At 47.6% G+C, this 19,682-nt stretch overlaps 1 protein-coding gene across 5 annotated transcripts in view; it reads left to right on the plus strand.

Annotated features, from left to right (window-relative positions):
* The first annotated feature begins 4,464 nt into the window (after positions 1–4,464).
* gramd1c (GRAM domain containing 1c) overlaps positions 4,465–19,682 on the plus strand; it is a 101,671-nt gene continuing 86,453 nt past the window's right edge. For 4 of the 5 annotated variants that reach the window (XM_038818386.1, XM_038818384.1, XM_038818387.1 and 1 more), the window contains exon 1: positions 4,465–4,753. The gene's annotated coding sequence lies outside the window, so the exon portion shown is untranslated. Of the gene's footprint in view, positions 4,754–19,261; positions 19,526–19,682 lie in introns of those variants that run through there. The other variant, XM_038818385.1, reaches the window with a different exon arrangement.

The raw sequence follows: 19,682 nt of genomic DNA on the forward strand, positions 1-19,682 counted from the left end.
GCCCTGCATAACATTTGAATAAATTAGCCAGCGCCGACCAATCCACTTCCAGCGCTCTGCCGCGCCATGGGGAAGTGCGCATGCGTGGCCTGCCGGCCATGCCTGGGCAGCAAATTCAAATCGGGCGGGAATAACGGCCGGCGCGGCACCACGTGACCCCGTCACCAACACCTGGACAGAGAGGCACAGTGGAGAGAGTGAGGAGCCAGTGATGGAGGATGAGGAACCAGAGGTGGAGGATGAAGAGCTAGTGGTGGAGGATGAGGAGCCAGTGGTGGAGGATGAAGAGCCAGTGGTGGAGGATGAAGAGCTAGTGGTGGAGGATGAGGAGCCAGTGGTGGAGGATGAGGAGCCAGTGGTGGAGGATGAAGAGCTAGTGGTGGAGGATGAGGAGCCAGTGGTGGAGGATGAAGAACCAGTGGTGGAAGCTGAGGAGCCAGTGGTGGAGGATGAGGAGCCAGTGGTGGAGGATGAAGAGCTAGTGGTGGAGGATGAGGAGCCAGTGATGGAGTATGAAGAACCAGTGGTGGAAGCTGAGGAGCCAGTGGTGGAGGATGAGGAGCCAGTGGTGGAGGATGAAGAACCAGTGGTGGAAGCTGAGGAGCCAGTGGTGGAGGATGAAGAACCAGTGGTGGAGGATGAGGAACCAGTGGTGGAGGATGAGGAGCCAGTGGTGGAGGATGAGGAGCCAGTGGTGGAAGCTGAGGTGCCAGTGGTGGAAGCTGAGGAGCCAGCGGTGGAGGATGAAAAGCCAGTGGTGGAGGTGAAGAGCCAGTGGTAGAGGATGCGGAGCCAGTGGTAGAGGATGCGGAGCCAGTGGTGGAGGATGAGGAACCAGAGGTGGATGGTGAGGAGCTAGTGATGGAGGTTGAGGAACCAATGGTGGAGCATGAACAGCCAGTGGTGGAGGATGAGGAGCCAGTGGTGGAGGATGAGGAGCCGGTGGTGGAGAATGAGGAACCAGAGGTGGAAGTTGAGGAGCTAGTTGTGCAGGATGAGGAGCCATTGGAGAGGATGAGAAGTCAGTGGTGGAGGATGAGGAGCCAGTGGTGGAGGTAGTCTGCAGGTCCTTAAATCTTCCCCCATGGCCAGCCACCTCCAGCAATGGCCAGAGGCACTACAGCTGTCCAGCACAGTTCCTTGCTCAGTAAGGAGAAAAAGAGGGAGACAAGATCATCAACCAAAGAGGAGCCCAAAAGCCACCAGTCATTGCCGCCTGTCCAATCCGAGTCAGCAGAAGAGAAAGGCAGAAGCACATGAGCAGAAAGGAAAAACTGACTGGTGGGGAAATAGAAGGTGGCACTCCAGCCTCGGGTCACAGTCTGTGCGGAGTCTGCACGTTTCCCTCCCCCGTGTTTGTATGGGTTTCCTCCGGGTGCTCCGGTTTCTTCCCACAAGTCCAAAGTGTGCAGGTTGCATGGATTGACCATGATCAATGCGCAGGGTTTTGGGGATAGAGCGGGGGCAGTGGGCTTGGGTGGAGTGCTCTTTCAGAAGGACGTGTACACTTGATGGGCTGAATGGCCTCCTTTAGCATTGCAGGGATTCTACGGATTGAAGGAAAAAAACATTTGGGAATGGGAGATGAACGGCAAGAGAAGAGGAGAGATGGGGAACACATGTAAAACAAGGACAATGAAATATAGAGAAACAATTGGAGTAGAAGGTATTTTTTGGTAGCTTTGCCAATACAGTAGCAATGCCATATCCTTGAATAGAGGAACACATGGCCAAGAATGTTTGGTGGAGTTTGAATAAAGCAATGACATTCTGTGATTTTGGTCCTGGGCAACTCATTTTGCTGCTCAAAATTAAGCGGCAACTAACTTATTTCTCCCAGGCTTCTGGATCTGAAATGAAGTAGCCGAATTTTGAATTGTGCTTATTTGCCCAGCCCATAAAGAAGCTTTAAATATCTTTGAATAATGCCTAGTGATGTTGAGGTGCTCAAATTCCATAAGTTATCCTTGTGCTTCACAAAGTAAATTCTCATTATTACCTCAGCCGCCTCTGGCACTGTGAAGGTCTGGAACAAAGTGTATTTGATGGGGGGGGGGGGGGGGGGGGGGGCACATGTGTTCAGAGACAACAAACATGACTCAAGGAATTGGGAGTCTATTTTCACTGCTCTAGTGAAGTAATTACCTATCTTGCTGCATTGCAAAGGAATCCTGGGTTGCGAGGAAGAAGCCCACACTTACATTGGCACCACCCTGCACATGGCGCATACCAAGGTCTTGGCAGATCCTTTGCTCCTTGACCTCATAAACTTTCTCTCCTGCTTGATGTGTTGGTTGCTCTGGATCCGTGGAACACATACAGGCCACCAACACTTAAAATAGTACAACACTATTTTATTAAACTACAAACTGTTGAACATACTCTTACCGTGGGTTAACACGATGTTAGATTAAACTAAAGACCTGTGCCTATCCTAACCAGTCTAATCACTCAACACATGGTGAGGATCTGGGCTATAAGTTGTACGCTCTGTACTTCTGAAAGGCTGCATCCCGAATGAGCGGGAAAACTGATGCCCTCTGTCTTTATATTGAGTGGCTCTAACTGGTGATTGGCTGCGGTGTTATGTATGTTGATTGGTCCTACTGTATGTCCATCAGTGTGTGTGTTTGCACAATGATATACTGGTGTATATTATGACATCCTCCCTTTTTAAAAAAAATATATGTTTGTGGCAATAAATAATGTGCGGTGATAATGTTCCTAACTACGTGTGGGGTGCGAAGACATATTTACAGGACTATGTACATGAAAACGAAGCTATTTACAAGGGAAGGTGCCTGGTGCAGAGAAACAGTATGCAACAAGAGGAACGAGAACAACATTATATACAAACTAGGAAAACGATCAAACAAAGCAACAAAACAATTCAGAGGGTCCATAAATTTGTAAAGTTCATAAGTTTAGTCTCTGAGGTGGGTGACAAATTCTGGTTGACCGTAAGGGTGGCACTCCACTCATCATCCGGGTTGATGCTGTGTAACGGTAGAGGCTTGATTCTGTGCTTCGGGGACACCCTGTTTTTTGTTATGATGCCGACTTGAAAAGGCGCCTTCGGGTCCTCGGTGTCAAACTCAGGTGACAGGTCTGAATTGGGCTCGGTGACTGTGGGTTGAATGGCCCGGACATCACTGTGAGGCTGGCTGGAGCGACGAAAGCAGGCAGGTTGAGTTGATCTGCATAAGGTAGCATAGTGGCCAAGTTTGCCACATTTCAGGCATTGCCGGGATTTGGCAGGACACTGACGCTTTAAATGGGCGGAGCCACAGTTGCCGCACGCTGTTGCGTCAGTGTGTTCGTTGCACCACCGCGCATGCGCGGTGAGATCATGCGTGGTGCGTGCCTGCGCAGTACGTTCGTCGACATCGCCGCCCCCTCGTTCGGTGCGCCCAAGCGCAGGAGTCCGCGAAAAAGTGCAAAATGGCCACCCTCATCCAGGCTGAGGCCCTGAGTTGTTTGATTGCTTGGACCCATTCTGCCTCGTGGGGAGCTTGCCGCGCCGTTTCAGCCGCTTGGATGTGGGAATACCGACTAGTGGCGTGTTCATGGAGCATGCAGGTCTCGATGGCAATCACTAGGGTGAGCTGCTTTACCTTGAGGAGCTGCTGACGAAGGGGGTCCAACTGAACACCGAAAACGATCTGGTCACGTATCATGGAGTCGGTAGTGGACCCGTAGTTACAGGACTGCGCAAGGATGTGGAGATGGGTGAGAAAGGACTGGAAAGGTTCATCCTTACCCTGCAAATGCTGTTGGAAAACATAGCGCTCAAAACTTTCATTCACCTCGATGTTGCAGTGACTGTCAAACTTGAGGAGGACCGTCTTGAATTTAGATTTATCTTCATCATCGGCAAAGGTGAGAGAATTGAAGATGTGGATGGCATGGTCCCCAGCCGTGGAGAGGAAGAGACTAATCTTTCTGGCGTCTGAAGCAGCTTCCAGGTCTGTGGCTTCAAGATAGAGCTGGAAGCGTTGTTTGAAGATCTTCCAGTTGGACCCTAGGTTGCCGGTGATGCGGACCGGCGGCTGCGGGCGGACGCTGTCCATGTTGCAGAATGGCTGTACGCTGGTGGAAGGCAGATCACTTACAGGTAAGTCTAAGAATTTCTAACATCCCTCAATTACTGGTACCATGATGTGTTGGGTGCTCTGGATCCGTGAAACACATACAGGCCACCAACACTTAAAATAGTACAACACTATTTTATTAAACTACAAATTGTGATCATACTCTTGCTGTGGGTTAACACGATGTTAGATTAATCTAAAGACCTGTGCCTATCCTAACCAGTCTAATCACTCAGCACATGGTGAGGATCTCTGTACTTCTGAAAGGCTGCATCCCGAATGAGCGGGAAAACTGATGCCCTCTGTCATTATAGTGAGTGTGCTCTAACTGGTGATTGGCTGCGGTGTTATGTATGTTGATTGGTCCTACTGTATGTCCATCAGTGTGTGTGTTTGCACAATGATATACTGGTGTATATTATGACACTGCTCTCTTCCTCCATTTTGAATATTGCAGGCTTGGAGCCCTGAAGTATCACGCTGAATTCTTCAACCAGGCTGTCTTCCTTGCAGCTCAGGTTGTCTTTCCCATTACAATTGCCGCTCGCAAGTGGCCTCAGCAGCAATTTTTGTACTCTACTGAAATTGGTGTAACACCAGCGCAAAACGTTGCCCCCAAACATTTTGAGGCAAATGTTCATACTGATGGGAAATAAGCTAAGGTAAAAACTAAATGGTGATTAAAAATTCAGTATTTTCAGTTTTATGGGCAGCACGGTAACATGGTGGTTAGCATAAATGCTTCACAGCTCCAGGGTCCCAGATTCAATTCCCGGCTGGGTCACTGTCTGTGCGGAGTCTGCACGTCCTCCCCGTGTGTGCGTGGGTTTCCTCCGGGTGCTCCAGTTTCCTCCCACAGTCCAAAGATATGCGGGTTAGGTGGATTGGCCATGCTAAATTGCCCGTAGTGTCCTAAAAAAGTAAGGTTAAGGGGGGGGTTGTTGGGTTACGGGTATAGGGTGGATACATGGGTTTGAGTAGGGTGATCATTGCTCGGCACAACATCGAGGGCCGAAGGGTCTGTTCTGTGCTGTACTGTTCTATGTTCTAATCTCTTGATTCAAGAAAGTACAGAACTGCGGTTATTGAAAAAAAATGCATGGAATATTTCTCATGATTATTAATGTAGCTGGCAGGTACATGTGTAATAAGAGTGACATGTTTTAGAATATATATGAATTAACTTTTGATATAATTGACTTTTGATGCATGTGGAAAGCAGGAAAGGTGCAGCCTGGACTCACTACAATGATACTGAACCTTTGTATTCTTCCGCCTTTCAGGCAGTAGGCACTCGAGCAATTTCAATTCTTTGTTTAATTTGCAATGTTAGAACCAAGATTTAGACAAAATACAGGCCGGAGTTTTTGTGTGAGCATTTCGGACGATCAGAAAACTGAGGGGTTGTAACTATCAGAACGATCGAACAGGCTGTGATATATCTTTCCAGGAAAGAGAAGGCTGAGAATCAAGTCATCAAGATTATGAAAGGGCTTTGCAGGATAGGTGTAAAAAAAATGTTTCCACTAATGTGGAGGCCCAAAACTAGGGGTCACAAAGACAAGGTGCTGGATTCTCTGTTTTTGGGACTATGTCCCCATGCCGTCGTAAAAACTGTGGCCTTTCACGCAGAAAAACTGGCGTGAAAGGGCCACATATTCCCAGCCCAGCAGGGGGCTTGCAGGGACCCAGCGTAAAACTAGCTTTTATGCAGATACGGCCCCCGTATTTCCAGGTCGGAGGCCATGGATGTTCACGACGGCGGCCTCCAGCATCCGCGCCGTGCTCCATGGTGGACTCAGACCGCGGAGCTGGACATTAAAAATAGACCCCCCGATCAGCCGTGCGCCCGACCCTGACTGCCCGCCCAAACATTGCCCGGCCATGTATAAGGCACCCCCTGCCCTCTGATCGGCCCGCCCTCTACCGGGGCGGCCGCGGACTGTGTCCGCAGCCGCCACGCTAGTTTCCCCACTGGCAGGACCATATTAGATCCACGTCATCGGCTGGCCGGAAGGCCGCTTCGAATGTTGGCCGGGCCTCCAGCAGGTAGATGCTATGCGGTACGCCACTTTTCGGGGCCCGCAGAAACAGGGAACCGGCACTGGTCCCGATTCCGTGCGTGGAAATGGATTCTCTGCCCTGGCGCCGGACACGGTTTCGGTGTCGGGGGGGGGGGGGGGGGGGGGGGGCGGCGGAGAATCCAGCCCAAGATAGTCACTCTTAAATCCCCAAAGGAATTCAGGATAAATTTCTTTACCCAGAGATTGGTGTGAATGTAGAACTTACTACCACAGGGTACAGTTGAGGTTACTGGCAAATGTGCATTTAAAGGAAGCTAGAGGGAGAAAGGAATAGATGAATATATTGATGAGGTGAGATGAAGCTTGTGGGAGAAGGCCTCTTTGGATATAAGATTTGATGTGTTGGGTAAGCTGGGTCTGCGAGGACTGCGTTTACTGCAGCAGTGAGAGAGACAGGCTTCCAACACTTGAAGAATTTTATTGAACTCTGAACTATCATACATACTTTAACTGTGGATTGACACTATGCTGAGTTGACTGGAGACCTGAGGTTAACCTGACCAGACTATCTTACTACCACATGGTGTATGTTTTAGTTGTTGCTCACGGGCTCTGACTGTCTCAGAGGCTGGATCCCAAGAGAGCGGGAAAACTAGTGCCCTCTGGCTTTATAGTGGTCGTGTCCTGTCTGGTGATTGGCTGCTGTGTTCTGTGTGTTCATTGGTCATCCTGTGTGTCAATCACTGCCTGTCTATGCACCATCATATACTTGTGTGTATATTATGACAAGATTTAGTCTGGGAATCACAAATTACCTAAAAGGGGGTCAAAGTCATGGCTGCTTTTAACGCAATTTATGAAGAAGCAAAAGTTTAGATATGATACATGAGTTAAATAGGTAGATAAGATATTCAACCCCGAACAGGTGAGAATGTTTTACTGGTCCTGGGTCAGATGTACCTGATCTTTGAGCTGAAAGTGGCAGTTTTTATGTTCCCAGTCTTCTTGAGCGAGCTCAATTGCAAGGCCAAAGCCAGAATGATCACTTTGAAAAGGTCACTTCTGTCCAAACTCGGCTTGAGCCAAGTGTTACGTACAGGAGGTGTTAATTAAACAGCACTGATTTCTCCTCTCACCACCAATCCAGAAACGTGGAGCAGTGGCGTATTTCCTAACACCTCGGTGTTGGTGTGGTCTACTTTCCATTAATGATCTCACAGCAATCTTGAGATAGGATGAACTCAAAGGGTTTGCCTATTTGCGCACACTCAAATGCAGGTGGGGGTCTCAATGTTGCCCCTTTGCAGTTATACAGCAAAAGAGGAACAAAGAAATATTTATAGTGTAGAGGTCACGGGCAGAATTCTTCCAAAAAATGACTAAAGGCGCGATTCTCCAGAAACATTTCTAAGTTTGGTAGCGAACGGAATATGCCGCACGCTTCCCGCCACTCAGCCCAGCGAGACCGGCAACACAATTCAATGTTAATTGGTGCACTTAACGAGGCCTCACGGGCTTTTCGCTGCAAACGAAGGCTTGCCAGCTGATTCGCCAGCACCTCGCTCTCCAGCCCCCCGCTAACAAGATCAAGCAGCACTTGAGCTGCACTTGCTCAGTCAACTCCAGCCAGCTCACAATAATGACGCTGAGGAGACCAGCCCCAAGATTTGAGAATGCTGACCTGGGGAGGCTGTTAGACATCATGGAAGCCAGCCGGGATATCCTGTTCCCCCAGGGGTCCTGGAGGGTGAGCCACAAGGCAGCAGCTGTGAGCTGGGGGAGTGTGACCAGGAGGACTGGTCTCCAATGCAGGATGATCAGTGACCTACACCGGGCAGCATGAGTGAGTAGACACCAACACCCCCCCCCCCCCCCCCCCCCCCCCGGGAGCATCCACTCCCAACTCCCCATGCGACCCCCAATCCTTCCTCCACCCCGTCTCCTTCAACTCCCCCACCCCACCCTCCACACACCCCTTCCCAACACTGTGAACCAAGCGTGTGGCTAATGATGCCGCCTTTGTGTCTCCTGTGAAGCATTCTTCACAGGGGTCTGTGAGCTGAAAACTGATGCTGGTTAATTTGTTTTTCCTGTGGTGTTGACTAAGATAAGATAGGCATGCAGATCGGATTCGATCTTGTAGGCGATAGCACAGGCTTTCTAGTAGTAGCAGTATAGACCCAGGACCCCCGGGTCAGGTATTCAAACTGGATAAAGCCCCTTTTCTATGATGCTGCTAGTTAGATGGAAAAATAACAGACTGAGAGTATGCATTACTGCAAGGCAATATTATGGTTACACAAGCTCCAGATCCATGACAAATGTCCCCCACTTCTCAACATTGTCTTTAACAAAGGGTATATACCCCGTCTAAGTCGTCAAGTTGGTTGGATGTCTCAGCCATTAAGAATTGAAAGGAAGATTGCAGGGGGCCTTTGTCCTAGCAGACAAGTAGTCTGCCTTTGGCCAATCTGGGTTATAACATTTGATTTGATTTGATTTATTGTCACATGTACCGAAGGACAGTGAAAAGTATTTTTCTGCGGCCAAGGGAATGTATACAGTACGTACATAGTAGACAAAAAAAGAATAATCAACAGAGTACATTGACAAATGGTACATTGACAAACAGTGATTGATTACAGTGCGGAACAAGGGGCCAAATGCAGATGGCCTTTGTACATCTCTCTTTGAATTTGGTCTTTGCTGGCCACAGGGGTTTGTAAGAGTTTGTTCAGAGACAGTGATGTTCAAATTTCTTTGATATTGCCACATAGCTCCTTTTGTTCGAGGGTCACAGGCAGATACAGCTTCAGACATTTTAAAAAGTCTTTGTCCAGTTTTTAAAGTTTGAGATGGTCATGAGGATAAAAACAATGTTAAAAATGTACAGGGTGATGTCTTATGAAGGTGCCCCTCAGATAATCAAGATGTGAGAATGTGTTACGGTTGTCAAACCAGGCCCCAACAATAGCTAAGATACTGGACCAGAACGGCAATGGTTTTTGTATTTTTAAAACTGTGCAGAAAGATCGATTCGCTGCAGGAGTGATTGCATGAGAAATAGGGCTTGGTTATTTTTACAAACAAAACTTTAATATAACAAACGTGCCGCCCTGACGTGTACGTATCTCTTAATCTTAACATACAATTTCCCATTAAACAGCACATAACATGAACATACAGCTCTCAACTCCACTTACACAAAGAGGGAAAAATGACACTTGCATTTATAGACTATATTCCTACTGTTAGTGTATCTCCTTCAGACTCTTTCTGAAAGCCTGTCTCTATAGCAGCTTTTCATTCATGGCCTCTCTCAATCACTCTCCAAATCTTTCTGCACTCACCTGTTCGAACAGGATTCATTTGTCAGAAGTGCCCAGACTTGAACTCATCATCGCTATCTCTACTTTTGATTATTCTCCCTTTTACACAAAAGAACAGGGCCAAACTAACATCCAATTTACGGACAAAACAAGCCATCAGACTCTGTAGTGAGCTAATGGCTGGTCAGACCAGAGTGTTCCGGAGGTCAATGGATGTTGAGTGAATCATCCCGGCTGAACTGGGGTATCCTGTTTATTCCCATTAACAAGTTTAAGTCTGAATGGGAAAATGTAACTCAGGCCAAGTGTGGGTGTATATCTCTAACTCAGTGCTAGCAGTTTTATCCTTAGGCTGTTTGCCCCTAAATTGACCACTACATCTTCGATCCAATTTCCCAACATCTCCCCATCGTCACAAATGGAGCAAGCATTGGTCCACTTCAAGAGGCTATCTTCTGTCCAAGGTGGTTTTTCCATCTCAACAGTCTGTTTATATATCAATATTTATTACTGGGTGTCTTTTGTTAGGCATTAATTCAATTATCCATTGTCAAGGTACAGTTATTTAAAGTAATCCATTCTATTTTTGTTGGAAGCCCATGAAAGTTAGCTTGTGGTTCATCATTGCTGGGAAACCAAAGGGGAATGTTGATTACGATGCTGTGGTCAAATAAACAATTGAAATGTAGATAACAATAAGCCATTTAGTTTCAAGACCAATTAAGGATGGACAACAAGTGTTGATCTCGCCAGTGATGCTCACATCCTGTCAATGAATAAAATTTGCTCACGGTTCAGATGGGGCAGCACGGTAGCATGGTGGTTAGCATAAATGCTTCACAGCTCCAGGGTCCCAGGTTCGATTCCCGGCTGGGTCACTGTCTGTGCGGAGTCTGCACGTCCTCCCCGTGTGTGCGTGGGTTTCCTCCGGGTGCTCCGGTTTCCTCCCACAGTCCAAAGATGTGCGGGTTAGGTGGATTGGCCATGCTAAATTGCCCGTAGTGTCCTAAAAACTAAGGTTAAGGGGGGGGGGGGGGTTGTTGGGTTACGGGTATAGGGTGGATACGTTAGGCTTGAGTAGGGTGATCATTGCTCGGCACAACATCGAGGGCCGAAGGGCCTGTTCTGTGCTGTACTGTTCTATGTTCTAGGCACCTTTGACATTCTGCTTTTAAGTTTATCCCCTAGTTTATCATGTTCCCGCTGCAGAATTTCTTTCCTAGTCCTATATATATATCATTTGTACCTACTTGGGCTATGACAACTCAAAATGTCCCTCCCACTGCAAGTTCATCTCCAGCCTCATGTCGATGTCCTGACCTTCGGTACCAGGCCGGCAACACAACCTTCTTAACTATTGTTCTTGGCTGCTGAGAACAGTGTCTGTCCCCATGACTATAGGGTGGCACAATGTCACAGTGGTTAGCACTGCTGCCTCCCAGCTACAGGGTCCCCGGTTCAATTCAAGCCTTGGGTGACTGTGTGGAGTTTGCACTTTCTCCCCGTGTCTGCGTGAGTTTCTTCCAGGTGCTTCCACAGTTCAAAGATGTTCAGGTTAGGTGGATTGGACATGCTAAATTGCCCCTTAGTGTCCAAAAGATTAAGTGGGGTTATGGGGACAGGGTGGAGGTGTGGGTGCTCTTTCCAAGGCCGGTGCAGACTTGATGGGCCGAATGGCCTCCTACTGCTCTGTAAATTCTATGATTCCATACTATCTCCTACTAACACTGCCTTTTTATTTACTCCCCCCATTTGAATGGCCTCCTGTACCTTGGTGCTATGGTCAGATTGCTCATTCGTCTTGCAACCCCTGCTTGAACCTTGAGCCTGTTGGACACTTGCAAAGGCTCAGATTCCTCCACTTCTACCACCTTGATTCCCTTACCTGCCTCACTCATAGTCACTCACAGCTTACTATCCCTGGATGAAATCAGACAACCCTGTCTAAGAGGTTGTGTCTAGCTGCCTCCTGGAATATAGTGCCCAGGTAACCTTTCCCCTCCCTAATACATCACAGTGTCTGTAACATTGCCTCCAGCTCATTCCCCTGAACCAAACCTCCTTGAATTGTAGGCACTTATTACAGACATGGTTCCCTTGGATCACACTGGCATCCATCAGCTCCTGCGTACTGCAGCTACAATACCTGCCCTCCCAACATCCGTAAACCTCTTACGGACTTTAGTCCAGATTTATGATGTGTTAATCTGCGATCACAGACATTGCCCCCTTGCCAATATGCAGCCTGCAATGTTTGCGATTGATCCATGTGCCTTAATGTGCTGAAGTGTGTCAACTCTCTGGTGCACACTTCAATGAAATCTTCCATTGAAGCCCGCATAAACCTGTTCAGCTCCTTTGGAAGATGACATTTGTCTGGCAAAGTCTAATCGGAATTGTTAGGGATTGGCTCTTTGATGCTGTGGATTTCAAAGTCTTGCAATGCCATCTCATTTATTGCTCCACACTCCTTAGCAATCCCACCCTTGCAGTCTGCCCATAACATCAAGCTCCCAATCAGTTCTTACTCATGTCTGGAGCTCAAAGTTATCATGAGCTTAAACTTATGACAAGGACAGAATCAACCCTTTGAATGAAGGCCATTGTCAGCCACACCTCCGATCAGGTTCTCACGCACACACAAAATTGGTGTTATTGCATATATCTTATAGCAACAACAACTTTGAATGCTAGATAAGCAAAATATGAATCTATCACTGGGTGAAAATGATTCTGCACTTGTTGCTGTCGTCCCGGGTGTGAGTGTGTTCACCTATGTTCAAAGTATCTCTACAGCTAACACTTTTAAGAATAACTTTATTAGGTCCAATGTCCACATAAACTTCTGTGAAGTATCATATACAGCTAGAATTTAAAACTAGCCATGGCAGATTATAAGGACTGAAGTAATACTCATGCTCCAGGACACTTAAATCAGGTAATCAAGGTGAAATGTGCCAAATTACTAAAGTGATAGAGCACAAGAGATTTTCATAGAATCATAGAATTTACCGTGCAAAATGAGGCTGGGTGCTCTGGTTTCCTCTCACAGTCAAATATGTGTAGATTAGGTGGATTAACCACACTAAATTTCCCAGTAGTGTCCAAAGGTTAGTTGGGGTTATACTGTTATGGGGACAAGGTGGAGATGTGGACTCAAGTAGGGTACTCTTTCAAGGGCTGGTGTAGACCCGGTGGGCCGAATGGCCTCCTGCACTGTAGATTCTATGAATTATGGACTCGCCAAATGTCATAGAATTCTTACAGTGCAGAAGGAGGCTATTCAGCCCATCAAGTCTGTACAGACCCTCAGAAACAGCACCCTACCTCGCCCTACTCCCATGTCCTCCCCTTCAGGGCCCCTTCTTCAGGCCCATTCCTGACGCCCCCCTCAGTGTCCCCCTTCAGACCCACTCCTTGGCATGGCTAACCTGACGCCATGAACACCGAGGAGAGAAAGGGGGTGAGTAGTCTCTACATTTACCTCCAGAGTCCTAAAGGGACTCTTCAGGGTCTTCAGGGAGATGGGGGTCGGGGTAGCTCGAGCTGGGCTGCAGCAGCTCAGGTCCAATGTCTTTCCTGGAATGGAGATTAAGACCATAAGACATAGGAGTGGAAGTAAGGCCATTCGGCCCATCGAGTCCACTCCGCCATTCAATCATGGCTGATGGGCATTTCAACTCCACCTACCAGCATTCTCCCCGTAGCCCTTAATTCCTCGCGACATCAAGAATTTACCTATCTGTGCCTTGAAGCCATTTAGCATCCCGGCCTCCACTGCACTCCGCGGCAATGAATTCCACAGGCCCACCACTCTCTGGCTGAAGAAATGTCTCCGCATTTCTGTTCTGAATTTACACCCTCTAATTCTAAGGCTGTGCCCACGGGTCCTCGTCTCCTCGCCTAACGGAAACAGTTTCTTTGCGTCCACCCTTTCTAAGCCATGTATTATCTTGTAAGTTTCTATTAGATCTCCCCTTAACCTTCTAAACTCCAATGAATACAATCCCAGGATCCTCAGCCGTTCATCATATGTTAGACCCGCCATTCCAGGGATCATCCGTGTGAATCTCCGCTGGACACGCTCCAGTGCCAGTATGTCCTTCCTGAGATGTGGGGCCCAAAACTGGACACAGTACTCCAAATCGGGCCTAACCAGAGCCTTATAAAGGCTCAGTAGCACATCGCTGCTTTTATATTCCAACCCTCTTGAGATAAATGACAACATTGCATTCGCTTTCTTAATCACAGATTCAACCTGCATGTTTACCTTTAGGGAATCCTCGACTAGCACTCCCAGATCCCTTTGTACTTTGGCATTATGAATTTTCTCACCGTTTAGAAAGTAGTCTATGCTTGGATTCTTTTTTCCAAAGTGCAAGACCTCACATTTTCTCACGTTGAATTGCATCAGCCATTTCCTGCACCACTCTCCCAAACTGTCTAGATCAGGGGTGGGCAAACTACGGCCCGCGGGCCGCATGCGGCCCGCCAAAGGTATTTCTGCGGCCCACCAAGTCATTTAAAAAAAAAAAAAAATTTTTTTTTTAAATTTTTTTTTTTTTTTTTTTTTAATTTTTTTTTAAAGGTTAATGGGTGGGGGGGCTGTTGGGTTACTTACTGGTATAGGGTGGATACTTTGACTTGAGTAGGGTGATCATTGCTTGGCACAACATCGAGGGCCGAAGGGCCTGTTCTGTGCTGTACTGTTCTATATGAGGCGCCCAGAATCATAACCGGGTGAAGTAATTATTTTACTTAATATACTATGCGGCCCTTTGTGAATTGTGAATTTCTGAATGCGGCCCTTGCACGGAAAAGTTTGCCCACCCCTGGTCTAGATCCTTCTGCAGCCTCCCCACTTCCTCAGCACTACCTGCCTGACCACCTAACTTCGTATCATCGGCAAACTTAGCTAGAATGCCCTCAGTCCCTTCATCCAGATCATTAATATATATGGTGAACAGCTGCGGCCCCAATACTGAACCCTGTGGGACACCGCTGGTCACCGGCTGCCATTCCGAAAAAGAACCTTTTATCCCAACTCTCTGCCTTCTGTCAGACAGCCAATCCTCAACCCATGCCAGTAGCTCACCTTGAACACCATGGGCCCTCACCTTACTCAGCAGCCTCCTGTGTGGCACCTTATCAAAGGCCTTTTGGAAATCCAGATAGACCACATCCACTGGGTTTCCCTGGTCTAACCTACTTGTCACCTCCTCAAAGAATTCTAACAGGTTCGTCAGGCACGACCTCCCCTTACTAAATCCATGTTGACTTGTTCTAATCCGACCCTGCTCTTCCAAGAATTTAGAAATCTCATCCTTAATGAAATGAAAAATGAAAATCGCTTATTGTCACGAGTAGGCTTCAATGAAGTTACTGTGAAAAGCCCCTAGTCGCCACATTCCGGCGCCTGTCCGGGGAGGCTGGTACGGGAATCGAACCGTGCTGCTGGCCTGCTTGGTCTGCTGTAAAAGCCAGCGATTTAGCCTGGTGAGCTAAACCAGCCCCTTAACGATCGATTCTAAAATTTTACCAACAACCGAGGTTAGGCTAATTGGCCTATAATTTTCCATCTTTTGTCTTGATCCTTTCTTGAACAAGGGGGTTACAACAGCGATCTTCCAATCGTCCGGGACTTTCCCTGACTCCAGTGATTTTTGAAAGATCTCAACCAACGCTTCCGCTATTTCTTCAGCCAACTCTCTCAGAACTCTAGGGTGTAGCCCATCGGGGCCAGGAGATTTGTCAATTTTAAGACCTTTTAGCTTTTTAGCACCATCTCTTTTGTAATGGCAACCATACTCAACTCAGCCCCCTGACCCTCTATAATTTTTGGGATATTACTCATGTCTTCCACTGTGAAGATAGACGCAAAGTACTTATTAAGTTCTCCAGCCATTTCCTCGTCTCCCATCACTAGCCTTCCGGAATCAGTTTGAATTGGCCCAATGTCTACTTTGGCCTGTCGTTTGTTTCATGTATTGAAAGAAACTTTTACTATCATTTCTTATATTACTGGCTAGCCTGCCTTCATATTTGATCCTCTCCTTCCTTATTTGTTTCTTTGTTAACCTCTGTTTGTTTTTGTAGCCTTCCCAATCTTCTGATTTCCCAGTGCTTTTGGCCACTTTATAGGATCTCTCTTTTTCTTTGATACATTTCCTGACCTCCTTTGTCAGCCATGGCTGTCTAATCCCTCCCCGGATAATCTTTCTTTTCTTGGGGATGAACCTCTGTACAGTGTCTTCAATTATGCATACAAACTCCTGCCATTTTTGCTCTGCTGTCTTCCCCACTAGGGTCTGCTTCCAGTCGATTTTCGCCAGTTCCTCTCTCATGCCCTCGTAATTACCTTTATTTAACTGTAACACCATTACATCCGATTTTGCCTTCTCTCTTTCAAACTGCAGACTGAACTCAACCATATTATGATCGCTGCTTCCTAAGTGTTCCCTTACTTTAAGATCTTTTATAAAGTCTGGTTCATTACATAGCACTAGGTCCAGAATAGCCTGCTCCCTTGTGGGCTCCATGACAAGCTGTTCCAAAAAGCCATCTTGTAAGCATTCCATGAATTCCTTTTATGGATTGTATGGCTCCCTCCGTAGTTTTGAAAACCTTTAAACCCTCTCCCAGCATGTCAAATTGAAGTTAAAAGTCTTCCGTCTGATGTATTGGAACCCTTTGATATCTCTTCCAGAATGTCAAGTTCAAAGATTTGTCAGATTAAGGTAATCTCTCTGTAGCCCTCAAACCTTTGACATTTCTCCCAGCCTGTCAATATCAATGATCTGTCAGATGAGGGTAAAGGTTTTTCCTTTGATGTGTTAGAAACCTTTGATCTGCTTTTTCACAGTAAATTTAATTTCCTTTCAACGTTTTAAGCCTCTGGGCATGCTGTGAAGCCTAAAAACTTTGAACTGCATTATTTACGTTCAATTTCACAGTCCATTACCTTTTACAACCTGTTGATTGACAGGTTCAGATTATTTCAAAGGAGGGTTTAACTTGGTTTTTTAGAATAAATTTAGAATGCCCAATTATTTTTTTCCAATTAAGGGCAATTTAGCGTGGCCAATCCATCTACCCTGCACATCTTTGGGTTGTGGGAGTGAAACCCATGCAGACACGGGAATATGTGCAAACTCCACACAGACAGTGACCCAGGGCCGGAAATGGAACCCAGGTCCTCAGCGTAGTAGGTAGCAGTGCTAACTAGCCACTGTGCAACTTTGTTTGTTTATATAGCTCTTCATGGTCTATTAACTCTGAAGTGCATCCTCTATTGAGCAGGTGTTGTTTCTAACCGTAGTTTTTTTTTCAGACGCTGTTTATTTGTTCTGAAGAGCTTCCTCGAAAGAGCAGGTGCTCTGCCTGGGTGCTGTCTCCAATAGACCTATTTTAACTTGACATGCTGGCAGAGAAATCAAAGGGTTCCAACACATCATAGGGAATACTTTTAACTTCAACTTGACATGCTTTTAACTACACCTTGCTCCTTCTCGCTGTCCCTGGTGCCTGGTCCCCACTTTTAGGGACTAGTAGTGATTTGTGCCTGTCTATGTGCCTGTCTATTAGGCACCCTCTCTAGGCGGAAGGAAAGGGTAAAAATGGGTTTCATGTCTGGTGAGATTCCCGATTTGGCTCTCAAGCCCGATTCAAGGGGTCATCAGGAATCCTGGTGACCCCTTAAATCTGGGTCTAGTGGCCCCAGAGAATTGCCTCCTTTGTATGGCATATAGTTACAGATTTCCAACCCCACATACATGCCCAACCATTAAATGTAGCAAAGTCCTCTCCCCATTGTCCTAGCTTTTGCAATCAAGCTGCTACTTCTCATCACCTGATCTCCTTGCATTATTGCAACATTTGAGAAAATGGTCACAGTACAGAAGGAGGCCATTTGTCCCGCTGAGCTCATCCTGGCCTTCTGCAGAAGTTCCAATTCATGCTTTGCAACTCCTGGTTTGCAGTTTATTTTCTGCAAAGGTTCTGGTAGGATTTGTTAGGAGGCAGCTTAACTGATCATGTGAATAACAATAACTGATTGTGCTAAAACACTCAGCTGACAATAAATTTCTGTATATGTGTGTCCCTCTATAACATAAAACAATTACGTTTGTCCGCACATCTTGTCCACAACATATTGCTTCCTGTTCTGACTTGTAGCAACTTTTTCTCATTAAGAATTTCAGTTCAGATTTGCAATGAAAACTGTAAACTTGTCACATTGGCTCAGAATGTCCTGAGGAGCCCTGCCATTAATTATACCACAAAATAATTTGTGACGGCTCACTCATCCTATCTCTTTCATAAACAAAGTTATTTTCATACTTCCATCCCTCTCAAAAATTAATGGTAATCGTCAGTTTGCTGAATTAAAGTTATTGTGATCTACTTTGCTACTTATAGCGTTGCAGAATGATCGTCTGGTTTGTTCTCACTGGAATGATGGAGGTTGAGGGGCGACCTGATAGAGGTCTACAAAATTATGAGGGGCATAGACAGAGTGGATAGTCAGAGGCTTTTCCCCAGGGTAGAGGGGTCAATTACTAGGGGGCATAGGTTTAAGGTGCGAGGGGCAAGGTTTAGAGGAGATGTACGAGGCAAGTTTTTTTACACAGTGTGGTAGTATGACTAGAGGTACTACGGTACCTGGGAGTGTGAGCTGCTATTGGTGGAGAAGGCTCGCTGCTCATTGGCCCAAGTGTTGCTTTCTCATTGGTCAAGACAAAGGTAGCTCCACCCAATGAGGCGGAGTATAAGAACCCGTGTTTCCCAGCAGCCATCGTTCTTTCTATACTCAAGCTGCTGGGGAAACATCTTGTAGATTAAAGCTATCAGTTCGGACTACTCTTTCGTTTCTGTGGTTATTGATCGCGCATCAATTTAATCCACAAGTTTTAAAGGATGGAGCTCCGCATCAAGCCGGAGTGTCTGCGACTCAGCCCCCATGCAGCTAATGCAGCAGCCACATTCATGCACTGGCTGGCTTGTTTCATCAGCTACCTCAGTGCGGCGGAAAATGTACCGACGAGGGAGCAGAAGCTACACATCCTCCACTCGTGCGTCGGCACCGCCATCTACACGCTCATCGAGGACACGACCGACTACAACGCAGCCATGGAACTGCTCAAAGGACACTTCATCCGGCCGGTAAGTTTACGGTCGCCATTTACTGGCTACGAGGCAGCAGATCCCTGGTGAGTCATTGGACGATTTTTACCGTGCTCTCCTCGTACTGGGGAGGAACTGCGGCTGCCCACAAGTGTCGGCTAGTGAGCACACTGAACTCCTCATCCGAGACGCTTTTGTTGCAGGCATGCAGTCCCCACAGATCCGCCAGAGACTATTAGAAAGGGAAACCTTGAGCTTCACAGAGGCACGATCCCTCGCTACCTCCATAGATGTCGCGAACAGAAACGCCCGCTCATACGACCCCGACAGCGCGGCGGCCCCCTGGGCAGCATTGAATTCGGCCTCCCTCTCCCCCACGGACTCGGACTCACCCCAGGCCTGCGCCGCAGGACGCCCTGAAAACCCGCTGGGCCCCGCTGTTATTTATGCGGCCAGGCGAAGCACCCCCGTCAGCGCTGCCTGGCCCGATCGGCAAATTGCAAGGGCTGCGGGAAGAAAGGCCACTTTTTGTCCACCTGCCAGGCCAAGACGGTCACTGCAGTCCCGGGCAGCGACTGCGGGACTCCCCCTCCTCTCTCTCCAAGGGCCCCATGCAGCCTGCAAACCTCTCTGCCTCCACCCCCCAACGCCACATCCGGGCTCCGCCATCTTGTGCTTCCGACGCCACATGCGGGGGACGGACGCCGCCATTTTGTCCACCCCCGCCATGTGCAACTGATGGGTGCCGCCAACTTGGATCGGCTCCGAGGACCCCACGGGTGACTATGCACCGCCCGATGACGACTCCAACTATCTGCCACAACTTGCTTCAGTCACTCTGGACCAGTCTCGACCCCGCATCCTCTCTACGGCAACAACGAAGGTCCTGCTGAACGGGCACGAAACGACCTGCCTACTGGACTCCGGGAGCACGGAGAGTTTCATACACCCTACCACAGTAAGACGCTGCGCTCTCCCTGTCTATACCATCAAGCAAAAAATCGCCCTGGCCTCTGGCTCCCATTCAGTACAGATCACGTGGTATTGTATAGCAGACCTCACGGTCCAGGGGAGGGAGTTTAAAAATTACAGACTCTACGTCCTCCCCCACCTCT

This window comes from Scyliorhinus canicula, chromosome 14, assembly GCF_902713615.1.
Source record: "Scyliorhinus canicula chromosome 14, sScyCan1.1, whole genome shotgun sequence".
NCBI lineage: Eukaryota > Metazoa > Chordata > Chondrichthyes > Carcharhiniformes > Scyliorhinidae > Scyliorhinus > Scyliorhinus canicula.